General features: G+C 40.3%; 1 pseudogene; it reads right to left on the reverse strand.

The window, feature by feature from the left end:
- Positions 1-353: 353 nt before the first annotated feature.
- Positions 354-2,389, reverse strand: LOC128565064 (medium-chain specific acyl-CoA dehydrogenase, mitochondrial-like; annotated as a pseudogene).
- Positions 2,390-15,124: the final 12,735 nt, after the last annotated feature.

Below are 15,124 nucleotides of genomic sequence, written 5' to 3' on the forward strand. Positions count from 1 at the left end.
AAATAATACTGTTAAGGCTACATGGTCATTGGTAAGTTGTTCGATGGTGTCCAAATCTACATTTCTCAATGTAAATTTGGAACATTCTGAATATTTTATAAGCCCACTTTTCTGTCACTGGAAAAACAGTGGAATTCCAAGGAATTTCTTCCACTTTAAGACATCAAAATAGCAAGTGTATTTTTCTAGGTTAATTAATACAAATACACCAGTACTAAGGCCAACACATAATTTTAATAAAACCAAATCTGTTTCAGAAAAGGGAAATCATAAAGTACCAACTACTTTTTGAATCAGAAGCTTAGGTATAGTATTAGAGTATTCATTTTTATTTTCACAGGAGAAATGTTAAAGCCCTTTCTTTTTTCTGGAGCTTAAATAAGTGGATCATGTTCTAGTTATCAATGATGAATCATGTTTCTATAGCAATCTGTTTAGTTTTTATACTTGCCAACGTGTTCACGGGCTATAATAAGCCTTTGAATTTGTGTAGTACCTTCATAAATCTGATAGATCTTGGCATCCCTCATTAGTTTCTCTATAGGATATTCTGTATTGAGTCCGTTGCCTCCAAAAATCTGCACCGCATCAGTAGCTACCTGATTTGCAATATCTCCAGCAAATGCCTTTGCAATAGAAGCATAACAGGTATTTTGGCAACCAGAATCAACCTCCCAGGTTGCTCTCTGGTAACTCGATCTAGCTAGTTCAACTAGTAGGTGGATTGCCTGGACTCAGGAGTTTCAGCCAGCAGAAATGATATCCCTTGGTGCTCTACAATTGGCTTTCCAAAAGTTTTCCTTTCCAGGGCATACTTGGTAGCTTCATCCAAAGCTCTTTTTTTTTTAATTTCTTATTATTTTTTATTATTAAATCATAGCTGTGTACATTAATGCAATCATGGGGCACCATACACTGGTTTTATAGACCATTTGACACATTTTTCATCACACTGGTTAACATAGCCTTCCTGGCATTTTCTTAGTTATTGTGTTAAGACATTTATTTTCTACATTTACTAAGTTTCACATGTACCCTTGTAAGATGCACCGCGGGTGTAATCCCACCAATCACCCTCCCTCCGCCCACCTCCCCTTCCCCCTATTCTTAGCAGACTTTTTTCTTTCAGCCAACAATTAGTTTGAAGGCCATTCTACACTCGTTTAAAAGACATGCTGGACATATCCGCCAAGTGGGCTTTTATTCTCAGTTGAACAGTTGGCATATTAATCCAGCGTCCGACAGCATGACTGCTGGGCTGTTCTGCTTCTGACTTTCATTCTCATTGTGGTAACCCAAGAGAACTCAGATGCTCAAGGAAAACAATTCATAACAGATTGTCTTACTACATGAACTAGGACAGTACCAAAGGACGTTTCATTAAACTTTCAACATAAAAGCCAACATTTAAATTTTAAAAAAGTATAGCTAAGATATATAGCATAGCATAGATCTTGGCAGCATAATGTAAATATTACCTTTAAATAATTTAGGATTTATTCTCTTTATCTGCATTTTCCATCCAAAGCTCTTTGTGCTAATCCAACAGCACCAGCTGCTACTGGAAGTCAAAAGCTCCCATGGCAATTTTGAAACCAGCTCCTTCACCAATTAAAACATTTTCCTTAGGTACTTTCACATCTTCAAAGACAATTCCTCTAGTATCTGAACATCGCTGGCCCATGTTTAATTCCTTTCTTTCACTCTGTATTCCTAGGGTATCTGCTTCCACAGTAAATCCAATAAAGGCTTTGCCAGCAGGAGCCTTAGGATCTGGATCAGAAAGTGCCAATAAAAAATACCAATTAGCTTTTCCTCCATTGGTTATCCACGTCTTCTGATCATTAATAATATACTCATCTCCTTTCTTTTCTGCTTTGGTCTTTAAACCAGCTACACCAGAGCCTGCTCCAGGTTATGTTACACAGTGGGCACACATCAATGGCTCTTTAGTCAGTCTCCCCAAATACTTTTTTTGCTGATCATTTCCAGCAATAATAACAGGCATTTGTCCCAAAGAATTTGCTTCAATAACAGTCTGAACCCCAGTACATCCATAAGCCAATTCTTCAGTTATTAAACAAGCATCAAAAGGTCCAAGTCCGAAACCTCCACAACTCTCTGTAATGTGTGTATTCATGAAACCAAGTTCCTAAGCTCTTTTAATTAGGGGACAAGGTATTCACCAGTTTTATCATATTCTGCAGCAACTGATATTATTTCCTCTCTGGCAAATTTACAAGCAGTAGCTTGAAATTCTTTCAGTGAGATCAAAACTATATCCTAATCCTGGTTCATGTTTTGGGATAGCTTTTGTATGTTGTGATCTCTAGCCAAAATGGGAAATACTTCTCAGGACCCTGCAGCTCCACCTGAACCCCGCTGCCATGCTGCCTCCCGGATCGGCTTCTGCCCCAGATTCTTTAGTACCTGTAAAATAGCTCATTTAAAAACATAAAACTGCTGGGTGGATTGCTATTGTAACCTGTATGATGGGGCCATGCAAAGTAAGGCAGGCAAAGGGACAACTGTGGGCCACACCTGTATGGACAAGTGGGACAGGGAGGCAGAAGGATCTGTCTGGAGGGCTGGTGCACATCGTGACCCTATGGTCTAGTGGACCATGAATTCTAGCAATGCCACAGATTGGACACTGAATCTAAAGAGTATAAAGCTCTCCTTTTGTACTTTTCTTTTTTTTTTTTTTTGGCCGGGGCTGGGTTTGAACCTGCCACCTCTGGCACATGGGACTGGCGCTCTACCCCTTTGAGCCACAGGCGCCGCCCTCCTTTTGTACTTTTCATGTAGGCTGGTTAAAAACAGCAAACTATAGCTAACATTTGAGTGTTTAAAATTATATTCTAGGGACCATGCCCAGAGCTCTATATGAATTAAATCATTGAAATATTAAAAAAAAACACACAAAACCGGGCCAAGCATGATGTCTCACACCTGTAATCCTGGAATTCTGGGAAGCCAAGGCAGGTGGATTGCCTGAACTCAGGAGTCTGAGACTAGCCTGAGCAAGAGTGAGACCTTGTCTCTAAAAAAAAATTAGCAGGCATTGTGGCGGGTGCCTGCAGTCCCAGCTACTTAGGAGGTGGAAGCAAGAGGATCACTTGAGCCCAAGAGTTTAAGTTGCTGTGAGTTATGACGCCATAGCACTCAACCGTAGAATGACTAAGACTCTGTCTCAAACAATGAAAATAAAATAAAATAAAATAAATAGAAAAATAAAAACATAAACACACAGGTGGTGAGGCATGGTGCCTCATGCCTGTAATCCTAGTACTCTGGGAGGTCGAGGCAGGTGGGTTGCCTGAGCTCACAGGTTTGAGACCAACCTGAGTAAGTGCAAAACCCTGTCTCTAAAAAATAACCAGGTGTTTTTTTACCAGCTGTCGCAAGTGCCTATAGTCTTAGCTACTCAGGAGTCTGAGACAAGAGAAATGCTTGAGTCTAAGAGTTTGAGGTTGCTGTGAGCTACTACACCTCCGCACTCCACTGAGGGCTACAAAGTAAGACTCTGTCTTAAATAAATAAATAAAAATATCTTATGAAGTAGGTATTTCTAAAAAAAAAATGTAGAAAAATTAGCTGTAGTCTCAGCCACTCAGGAGGTGGAGGGAGGAGGATTACCTGAGCCCAAGAGTTTGAGTCAGCTATGAGCTAGGCTGATGCCATGGCACTCTAACTCTGGGCAACAGAGCAAGACTCTGTTTCCAAAAACAAACAACCCCACCCAAACATGACTCTCCAAAAACACATAAAACCCACAGGAAAAAAATACTATATATTTTTGATGTATACATATGCCACATAAATATAAACATTTGGAAGGGACAAATGCCCACCAACCTCGTGATAAGGGTGGACTGTGAATAGGTATCATCGAGTATAAAAATAGCCATGATCCTCATTCCTCTCTCTATCCTCACCCTTTGCTGTATGACTTCGTATCTACCACTGGAATCTGGGAAGGCCTCATTACTTTCTTTGATCAATAACTTGCAACAGAAGAGGTTGCTGTGAGCTGTGACACCATAGCACTCTACCCAGGGTGACAAAGTGAGACTATGTCTCAAAAAAAACCCCAAAAAACTGCCAACTCACACAACTATGAGATAAATGTTGCTGTTTTAAGCCACTAAGCTTTGGGGTAGTGTGTTTTGCAGCAGAAATTGACTGATAATGAAATTGGTGTCTGAAAGTGAAATTCTACCTTTAATAAAATTTGTGGCATTGCTTTTGAGATCAAGGGTGGTTGGAGATTGGGAAAATAGCAAGTAAATATAATGAAGTCTGGAAAAATGGTGGAGAAATTATTGCTAGAGGCTGAAAAAAATGGTAATCTGTGGATTATAGTGGAACTTCATAAAGACCTCTGCAAGAATTAGAGTGATATCTAGTAGCCCCCTAGACTAAAGATTTCTTGATATCTTGAGATCCCACAGAAGCCCAATTCCAAAATAACAGTGATAAAACTGAGATGTTGCCAAAACAATTGTGAATGTGTCATTTGGAGTATGGAATACTTATTATCAGATACATAAACAGGCAAAATATTTTTATTTATTTATTTATTGCAGTTTTTGGCTGGGGCTGGGTTTGAACCCGCCACCTGCGGCATACGGGGCCAGCGCCCTACTCCTTTGAGCCACGGGCGCCACTGGCAAATTATTTTTAAGTGAGTTGTACATGTGACAATACCACCAGCCTGGACTAAAAGGGACTGAAATTACTCAAATTGCTGTTCAGCTACTATGAGCCACATCTTCAGAAAGAGCCAAGGAAGGTGCAGACAAGGAAGGATGCTTCACAGGGTGGATCAAGGGAGGAGGGAGCCACTCCCAGGAAGTAGAACTTAGGCCTAAGCAAGGAATATATCCCCTGCCAGGACAGGAGGACTTAATAACATTTGCCCAGCAGGAGTTCAGAACTACTATGGCTGTGTGCCTCTCGTTCTTCCTCTCTCTTGAATGGCTGAGTCCCCTGAGATTATGCTGCCTGATTCATTGTATATTAGGTGATTTATTGTATATTAGGCAGCAAAGAACTCGTCTTTTTAAATTCATGTTAATACAACATCAGAAAGAACAACATCCATTAAGTCACATGCGAACCTGCTTCAGGTCATAAGATCTTAGACTTCAAACCTGATCACTTCTTTCAAGCCTGATAATTCCAAGAGATGTTTGAGGGTCCTGGAATGGTGGTATGCATATTTTTCCCACAAGAGGAATGAGAATAACTAACTGTGATAAATCACAAAAAAATGGCCACAATCCTTCAGTCCTCCCTGAATCCACACTCTTTGAGTTATAACTTTGCGGCTTCTCCTAACAAGAAGTGGAGGCTATTTCTCTTCCCCTTAAATCTGAACTGGCCTTGTGACAATTTTGGCCAATGGGATGCAGCAGAGGGATGATATAAATTCTATGCCTAAGTCTCAAAATACTTCACATATCTCAGCAATTTCTCTTGAAATTCTGTCCAGCTACTCATACGAACAAACCTAAGCTAGCCAGCTTAGGATAAGAGACCACATAGAATAGGAGAGACATCCAGCAGAAGCTGTTCTAGATTACCAGCATCCAGCCAGTTTAGCAACTGACCTCAGAGCCATAAATGATCAAACACCCAACACCTGGCTCAGCACCCATAGCACAGTGGTTACGGCGCCGGCCATGTACACCAAGGGGGGCAGATTTGAACCCTCCCTGGGCCACCTAAACAATGACAACTGCAACAAAAATATAGCCGGGCATTATGGTGGGCACCTCTAGTCCCAGCTACTTGGGAGGCTGAGGCAAGAGAATCGCTTAAGCCCAAGAGTTGGAGGTTGCTGTGAGCTGTGACAACACAGTACTCTACAGAGGGCGACATAGTGTGACTGTCTCAAAAAAAAAAAAACCCAAACATAGCTAAGGCCAGATGAATAACTTACCTGAGCTCAGCACAAATCATTGACTTACAGAATTGTGAGTGATATAAATATTAATTACAAAATTTTACAAAAAGGTGGTACATTTAGCTACAATTTCCCATTTGTCCTACACATGGTGACTTTATGGGCAACCTTTGGGAAACCCTGTACTTTGGTATGTCGATAACCTCCAAATTTATATCTCTAGCTCAGACTTCTCTTCTGAGCTCTGGACTTATATTTCCCACTGCCTACTTGACATTTGCTCTCAGATGTCTCTCAGGTGTCTCAAACATGACAGGGTTATAAACTGATCATTTAGGGCTGGGTGCGGTGGAGAAAACGCCTGTAATCCTAGCACTCTGGGAGGCGGAGGCGGGTGGATTGCCTGAGCTCAGGAGTTAGACCAGCCTAAGCTAGAGTGAGACCTTGTCTCTAAAAATAGCTGGGTGTTGTGGCGGGCACCTGTAGTCCCAGCTAATCAGGAGGCTGAGGCAAGGGGATTGCTTGAACCCAGGAGTTTGAGGTTGCTGTGAGCTATGATGCTACAGCACTCTACCGAGGGTGACAAAGTGAGATTCTGTTTCAAAACAAAAAACTGATCATTTACTCTTTCCCTGTGTTACTCTGAGATGGCCTCAGTGATTGCTACATCTCAGCATCCACATAGTATGTACTGTCTTCCTTGCTATGCCAGGACTGAGATGTGTGACTATAGAATTTTGCACAAATGACAGTGTGTCTAGGTCATGAAAGATATTGACTTGTGCTTTGCTCTTTTTTGATCCCTCACTCTGGAGGAAGCCAGCTGCCCTGTCACGAGGACGGGCCCATGTGATGAGGAACCGAAGCCTCCTGCCAATAGCGATGTGGCTGAGCCGTCCACCCCCACTGGAGCTCTGCTTATTTAGCTCAGCATGGCCAAAGCCTGGCTGGAAGCTGTCTAGCAGGTCTCAGGCTTCTATCAGATAGTCATTTGGCTTGGAGTTGAATTTATTTGTGTATCATGTGCCCCTCCCTGCCCTGTTTGTTTACAGCATACTTCGTCACTAACACATTAACTGCCATGTCGATTTAACTTTCACTAGTTTTGAGCCCAGGGTCCATGAAGCATATATAACTCAAACATCTCTTTTTGCTGAGGATTCATTATATGCTTAGCTTGGTTCTGGTCCCCAGGCCTCAGAGGTACTGAGGTACTGGGACCAGGCCCCAGAGGTACCCCAGAGTCAGCCAAGTCCAGCCCCCAGGGAAGCCCACAATCAGCTGGGGAGTAGAGAAACAGATCATTTCAGTATGTCATAGGAAGCACTGCAAGAGGGGCAGGGCCAGCTTGGTTGGGGTGAAAGGCAGGAAAGGCTTTTGGGAGGAGTGATGCTTGAGTTGAGATAAAAAGGAGTCACTTCACTTTGTTGGCAAGGAGTACGTTGGTGCTCCTCTCTCTGACCAGTCAGGTAGAAATTCCACCTTTCTCTACTCTGGGCTGGTACTGCCATTCCTATATTAAATTCTGGACCCACCTTTTTGAAAAAAAAACTGCCTGAGATGATGAAAAGGTAAAGAAGACTCAAAACTGATCATAGAACAGCAGCGGAATTATGCATATTTAGACTGGGGCAAGGGGCAGGGACTGAGGGACAAGGAAATAGACTTATGTATAACACAGAGCTTCCAAGTACAACCAAAGTGTAGAAGCTGCAGGAGGCAGATTTCAGTTGACTACGGGAATGAACTCTCTGCTAACCTTTATTTTAAAAGAGAACCAACAAGTCTTGGCAAGTTGTCACTGGCGAGCTTCAAACATATATTCCCATTTGGAGGTCATGTCATAGAAAATTATGTTTAAGGTCCCTTCCTGTGAGTATTCCCCGCAGCTTGCACCCTACCATTATCCCTTGGTGACTGTCATCAGCTTCTGATTAAAGTCCAAGTTCCATAGCACAGCACCCAGGGCCCTCATCCCTGCCCACACCAAGCTCAAACCCCACGAGCAATACTGAACCACTTGTTCTCTGCCTGCTTATGCTGTGTTCCGTGCTTTAGATGTGTTTATCTCTCCCTTTGCCCAGTGTTTACTTACTCTTCAACACTACTTTCCCACTATAGTGGACGTTTGTCACTTTTTGTCTGCCCTATAATTTTTCTTTTCTTCCTTTTTTTTGAGACAGAGTCCGTAGTGTCATACCTCACAGTAACCTCCAACTCTTGGGCTCACTTGATCCTCTTGCCTCAGCCTCCCAAGTAGATGGGACTACAGGCGCCCACCACAATGCTTGGCTATTTTTAGAGATGAGGTCTCACTCTGGCTCAGGCTGGTCTGAAGCCTGTAAGCTCAGGTAATCTACCTGCCTCAGCCTCCCAGAGTGCTAGGGTTACAGGTATGAGCCACCACGCCTGGCCTTGCACTGTAATTTCTGATTTGGCAAATTACCCCACTGTGTCCTGATGGAAGGGTAACTAGAGACTTGCTCTCGTCAACATTCAGAAGGAAGCTGAGTGAATCAGGTCTTTCCTTTATCTGTCCCCAGTTACAGCTAGGAGGCAGGCAGACAGCAGAAGTCCAGCCAATTGGGCCTTCTCTCTAGGTGCTTTGAATCCAAAGATATAAGGCACAGATAAAAGTGATTCTTCTGATGGTGTGGGGTCAGCGGGCATGGTGTGCTCAATAGACCATTTGGGCAATAACATGGTTATGCCTTTCTTTGCTGTTTTGAGATGGGGACTGATTAGAGTGCAGTGGTGCCATCCAACTCATTGAAACCTCCAACTTCTGGGCTCAAGTGATCCTCCTGCCTCAGCTATTCAAGTAGCTGGGACTACATGCATGTGTTGCTATGACTAATTTCTCTGTTTTATAGATTCAGGGTTTCGCTCTTGCTCAGGTTGCATTCAAACACTTGGTCTGCCTTGTCCTCCTAAAGCGTTAGGATTCCGGGTGTGACCTACCAGGCCCAGCCTGGTTGTGTCTTTTTTCCTACTTTTTAGACTTCTGGAGTGCCCTTGCTTCCCATTTCCAGGTTAATAAATATGTATAAAATGAATGAAGAAGAGGGATAAAGGTCAAAGAATTAATTGAAAGCAGATAGCTACAAGTTTGTGCCACCTAGTAGGAGGCAGAGAGAGGGGAATAAAGATAAAATGGTGGTGTCACTGAAGGAAATGAGGATATGCTAGTTTAGGGAGGACAGGGAGGAAGAATGGTGAGTAACAAACTTTATTTTTTTTTAAGACAGAGTCTCAAGCTGTCGCCCTGGGTAGAGTGCCATGGCGTTACAGCTCACAGCAACCTCCAACTCTTGGGCTTAAGGGAGTCTCTTGCTTCAGCCTCCCAAGTAGCTGGGACACCCTACTATGTGTCACTCACTGTTCTAGGCAGTGGTGAAGTAATAAAAAGCTACACTCACGGAGACAGGTAGTACTACTGATTTGTTTACTTGTTTATGTGCTATAAAGAATAAAATAGGGTGGCTGGGCGCCTGTAGCTCAAGCGGCTAAGGCGCCAGCCACATACACCAGAGCTGGTGGGTTCAAATCCAGCCTGGGCCCGCCAAACAACAATGACAACTACAACTAAAAAGTAGCCGGGTGTTGTGGCAGGCGCCTGTAGTCCAAGCTACTTGGGAGGCTGAGGCAAGAGAATTGCTTAAGCCCAGGAGTTAGAGGTTGCTGTGAGCTGTGATGCTACAGCACTCTACACAGGGCAACAGCTTGAGACCCTGTCTCAAAAAAAAAAAAAAAAATAGGGGAAGGGGTTAAGAATGGGTCAACATGGTCTCGGAATATTCCATTTTGGTGATAAAAGAACTTCATGGAATATTCCTTCCCTTTGAACCTGATCAGGGAGAGGCAGGCAATGGAGAGCAGGAACACAGAGTCATAAGAACCCTTAAAACTCGCTCGATCTATAGTTATTACGTTAAGGGATTTCTAAACCTTTAACTTTTCCATCTTATTATGGTTGCTGGTACTAACATGAGCAAACAAATTAGGCCAACTGAAGGAGAGAAAAAGAAATAGGCAGAAAGAACTTGAATAGTGGTTCTTACTTCCCAGACTTCTGATGCACTAGTCAAGAAATATTTTCTGACAATTGGGCCAGAATATTCATTTGATTCTAGGATATGTCATGAACATATTTCATGAATATTTTTAGTTTGGATAGCAACCTTTATGAACTCCACAGTATCTAAAATAAAAATTACACAGAAGCACATGCCCATGAAGAGACCTGTTTATTACTGATAACACTTCATTTGTCTAACACCACAAGAAAACCACACACAAATACATAAAGTGCAAATTCTTACAGGCAGTACTTATAATACACCCGGGTGGTTTTTGTAGGGAAAAATGCGAAGAGGTTGACAGAAACTGTTAAGACGAGGGCACCATTCTGAACTACTTCTACACACATTAGTCAGAAAAATAATTCATTCTTAACTGGATATACTTTATCATAACAAAGACTTAATTCTAGCTTATAATAACAAGGACTAGCCACATATAGATGCACATTCTTGCTTGAGTGGCTCTTGTAAGATATACAAGAAATCACAAAATTGGACAAAAATATGCCAAATAGTATGGAATTGGTTGTGATTCACTTGGAAGGTAGTGCTAGTAGGCTCAAAATGACCAGTGATATTAAGCTTAGTCTATCACTTAGACTAGTGATATTAAGTCTACTTAGACACTATTTCTTAATTTTTCTGGCCAACACCTTGCTTTGAGGATAAAATACAAGGCATTATATACAATTTCCACATAAAAATATGCTTTGCTTTCTCCAAAGAAACGGGTATTCAAGGGTGTGCGTGCTTCATAAATACCAGGTTATAAATTTCAGTAACAAGTATGGTCCAAAAATTTAATTCAAAAATTAAGTTTTTGATTGCTCCTTAGACTATTTGCTTCTTTAATATAAAATCCCTTAATTCCTATTGTCACCTCATCCTTCATCAAGGAATGCCAGAGATTTAAGAAAACAAACTGGCCAACAGCTCAGACTATAATGGTGAGGTTCAATGGTAATAGAAGCATTTCAGGCCAGTTTAAATTGGCACTAATCCTAGAAGGTCAGATTTTAAAGGGCAGGGAATAGTCTAGACGTTGTCTATGTTTATATTTCTCATACTACAGTCAATGTGTGTATCCCAGGAATACACAACAATTGAGGGTGGGGTTGTTGGCAGAGAAAATTGAGCAGCCACCTGATAAGCACAGTGCTTCTTTCTGGCAGCGTCCATTTGAGTGAGGACTGAAGAGATCATCCTTATGTTAAAAGCTTTACTATGGAGAATGCCCAATGTACTTAACATTTTAAAGACAGAACACAACATTTCATGTCAGTGGTGGGCTGCCTCTCATTTTGCTGTCAGAACCCCTGCCCGCTCCTCTGTTTTGGGATAGGCTGGTAGAAAAATTTGAGAAGCAAACTCTAGATACGTCACTTTGCTTGTCTCTTGGTCATTTCACACATTCCTGTAGGTTCTTGTTTTAAAATACATAGTCCTGAATTAAAGAGGAAAGACAGCTTAATGAATTTAACAGTATGGTGATATTTTTAAGGGAGTGACGGCATTAACTTTGTTTCTAACTAGAACTAAAGTCATGCTATGCAAACAATCAGACAAGCAGTGATTGTTTTCTTTCTGGTTAGACTTTATGGATTATGGTAAGATGCTTTGAGGAACAAATGTGATAAAGATTTCTTGAAATCTTGTGCTTTGGCTGCCCCAAGTACGAGGAAACTGGAAATAAAATGCTTGATCAACTGACCATTCATTACGTTGGTATGACTCTTTCCTCATCGGTTTCTAGAGTAATCTTAGAAAACAAGTGAATTATAAAAGGCCATAATAAATTAACATAGAATAGTATCCAGACAGACTAAAACAGGTTATGAAATAGATTTAAAATTACTTCTTACAATAAGTCTTAAATATTCTGACATTAATAACAAAATAACCAAAGGTTCATAAACAAATTCAGTTTATGAATAAGCTTAAAGCATTCTGGATGAATACAGTTAAGATTTCTTATCAGTGAGGTAATAGGGCAATAGCTCTTCACAGTAACAAAATGTGGAAGGGTGCTTAGGTAAAGAGGTGGAGAGGAAAAAGGCATAAAATTACATTTATAAAGCAGAAATTGGATTTTTCAAGCATCACCAACATCAATGGAAAACGTGTGAAAGAAATACCAATAGCAGCAGTTCGCAGAACAATTTCTCCATTAAACTCCAGCTAACATCTCTGTTACATCAATTCCAGAAATAACCTGCTTAAGGAACGGAAGGTTTATTTCCTACACAGAGATAATCTGAAGTATCCAATCTCTGAAAAAAACCTCTCAGTCTGCTGAAGTTACTACATCCAAGTAACAATATTTAAAACAAAACAAAAACTTCAAAAAACCTATAAAGCTTTACATTCTTTAAGATGAACAAAATTTGTGTTCCAGTCTCACTTAATTTGCCAAGTTAATTTAAAAATAATATCCAACCAGGTCTTTGTGCCTTGCACCTATGTGTCTACTCAAAATATACAAAAATTATTTTGCCAGCTGAATTCTTCCAGATAGGGAGTGAAAGAAACCAAAATGTTATTATTATTATTATTTTTTTTTTTTTTTTGCAGTTTTTGGCCAGGGCTGGGTTTGAACCTGCCATCACCTACTCCTTGAGCACAGGAACCGCCCTCCAAAGTGTTATTTTTAATGCTTTTTATGACATCATTTTTGCTCTAACCTGAGTTTTAAAAAAATGTATTGCAAAGAAGGAACCTTAAAAAATGCCATTTGGGGCCAGGTTGCAGCAGCCTATGCCTGTAACTCCAGCACTTAGAGAGGCCAAGGTGAGAGCATCTCTTGAGCCCAGGAGTTGCAGACCAGCCTGGGTAACACAGTGAGACTCCATCTCTATAAAAAAAAAATAGGAAGAATTAGCTGGGTGTCATGGTTCACATCTGTAGTCTCAGCTATTTGGGACTGAGTTGGGAGGATTGTTAAACCCAGGAGTTTGAGGTTACAATAAGCTGTGATCACAGCACTGCAAACCAGCCTGGGTGACAGAGTGAGACTCTATTAAAAAATAAGCTATGGGGGGCGGCGCCTGTGGCTCAAAGGAGTAGGGTGTTGGCCCCATATGCTGGAGGTGGTGGGTTCAAACCCAGCCCTGGCCAAAAACTGCAAAAAAAAAGCTATGTGTATATCCCTTTACACATTCCCTTAAATTTTTATTCCCTTAAAAATAAAAGATTTCAAATAGAAGACATGATGATTCCTCCCCAAGAGGTTCTTAAGCTTTTCATGCTTTTTCTTTTCTTTAAAAGCCTTATTCCTGCTGGTTTTGTCCCCTTTAGAGATGGAGAACAGTATGGTATAATAGTTCTTACTTTGAATAAGTAACCAGTTAATAACTTAAGGCTTAGTAATCCGTCTCAGATGCTTTCTCCTCTCCAGGGTTAAGTGAACTTAATTCCTAGAATATTTCTTAGAGGTCTTACTTTCCAATCTACATTTTATTCTTTTTTATTTCTGCTCTGTCTCCTCCTGAGTTTTCACATCATTCTGATACAATATCCTAGCAGGGACTGAATCTATAACATGCGTTCTTTTCCTTACCTCCTAAAACCTGGCTTCTTTTTAGTGATCACTAATGAAGGAAAATAATAGGTTCACTGTCCATCATAACAAGTAAACACAAATAAACAACTTGCAACCAGTTTTTGTCCTACTTTTAAGTCTGCCCTTCACAAGAAGCATTTCCTGTACTTCCTTATTAACCTTTTCCTTGTTTATTTCAATTATTTATTCCCCATTTATGCTTTATCTTAACCTCACTAAGCTCTAGAAAACTCCAATTTTGATTTATATGCTCAGTAAGAATGCATTTGTTTCCATGATATTGTTCAAAAAGAAAAAGATAAACAATGCAGTGCCGGAGGCTGAGACCCATACACAGATATGCACTTCTGTCTTCTTTAGCTGGTTGGCTGAGGGTATGATTGAATTTTTCCTGTTGGGCAAGTGTGCACCCACTATGTCAAGTTCAAGTTTAATAACACATGCTTACACAGACTCAAGGGCTTGCTAGAATCAAATAACTCCTTCAATCTATACACTTTGGGAACATTTGTAAAATTTTGTTCATTTTAACTTTGGACTATTAAATTTTTGAGGTAAGATCCAAACTCCAGTAACTTTTCACCTTGACTAAGATGACTTAAATGTTGCAATATATTGAAGCATGCAAATAAAACTATTCTCTTTATAACAGAATGACAATCTTGACATGGCTGTAATAACTATGCATGGACTCTCGTATCATTTTAGCTTCATTTTTGTTTGTCAGTCACTGAAACAGATACTAGAACCAAATATACATTTTTTATATATACAAATTGTTTATACCACTTTGTAGAATATATGTCATTTCCTAAATTACAATCTACATTCCTAAAAGCAAATAAAACAAAAAATGTTTTACACATTTTTTAAATACAAAAAATTCTACACATTTCTTCTCCAGTGCAAAGCCTTTGGAAATAAACTCACTCAGAAAAAATGGTGCTCTACATTTAGCTGGCTGTCTATTATCTACAGTCATATGAGATCCAGCTATAAGAAAGGAAGGAAGGAACAAATTAACAATAGTGGCAATACAATAATTTGAAAATTGTGTTTGGAGTATGTGAGCTCAATATAGCTGAGAGCTGCAATAAATCAAGCCATGATTTGATGAACATTCTATTCAGTTCAAACTTTATATTATTATTACAGTTTTAGGAAATAAATTCTCTAATACCAGTGCTGTCTCCTATCATCAATTCATTTATTATGATTATACCCAAGAGGTATATCTCCTAACTATAACACATGTGTATTCTGCAAACTATATAGGACAAGATATACTTTAAGAAGATTAAAAAAAAAAAAAAAAACAAGAAGATTAAATAGCATTCCTCTATTAAATCTTTTCAGAACACCACAGAATCAACCAAGAGTGACTTTTTGTTGTTGTTGCCGTTTGGCCAGGGCTGGGATTCAACCCACTACCCTCGGTATATGGGGCTGGCACCCTACTCACTGAGCCACAGGCGCCGCCCCAAAAGTGACTTCTTAAAAATTTTTTTTTCCACATTAAAAAAGACAAATAGTACTCATATGATCAGAAAGTCTATAGAAGCCAGCAAAATG

Source organism: Nycticebus coucang, chromosome 14, assembly GCF_027406575.1.
Source record: "Nycticebus coucang isolate mNycCou1 chromosome 14, mNycCou1.pri, whole genome shotgun sequence".
In the NCBI taxonomy this organism is placed as follows: Eukaryota; Metazoa; Chordata; class Mammalia; order Primates; family Lorisidae; genus Nycticebus; species Nycticebus coucang.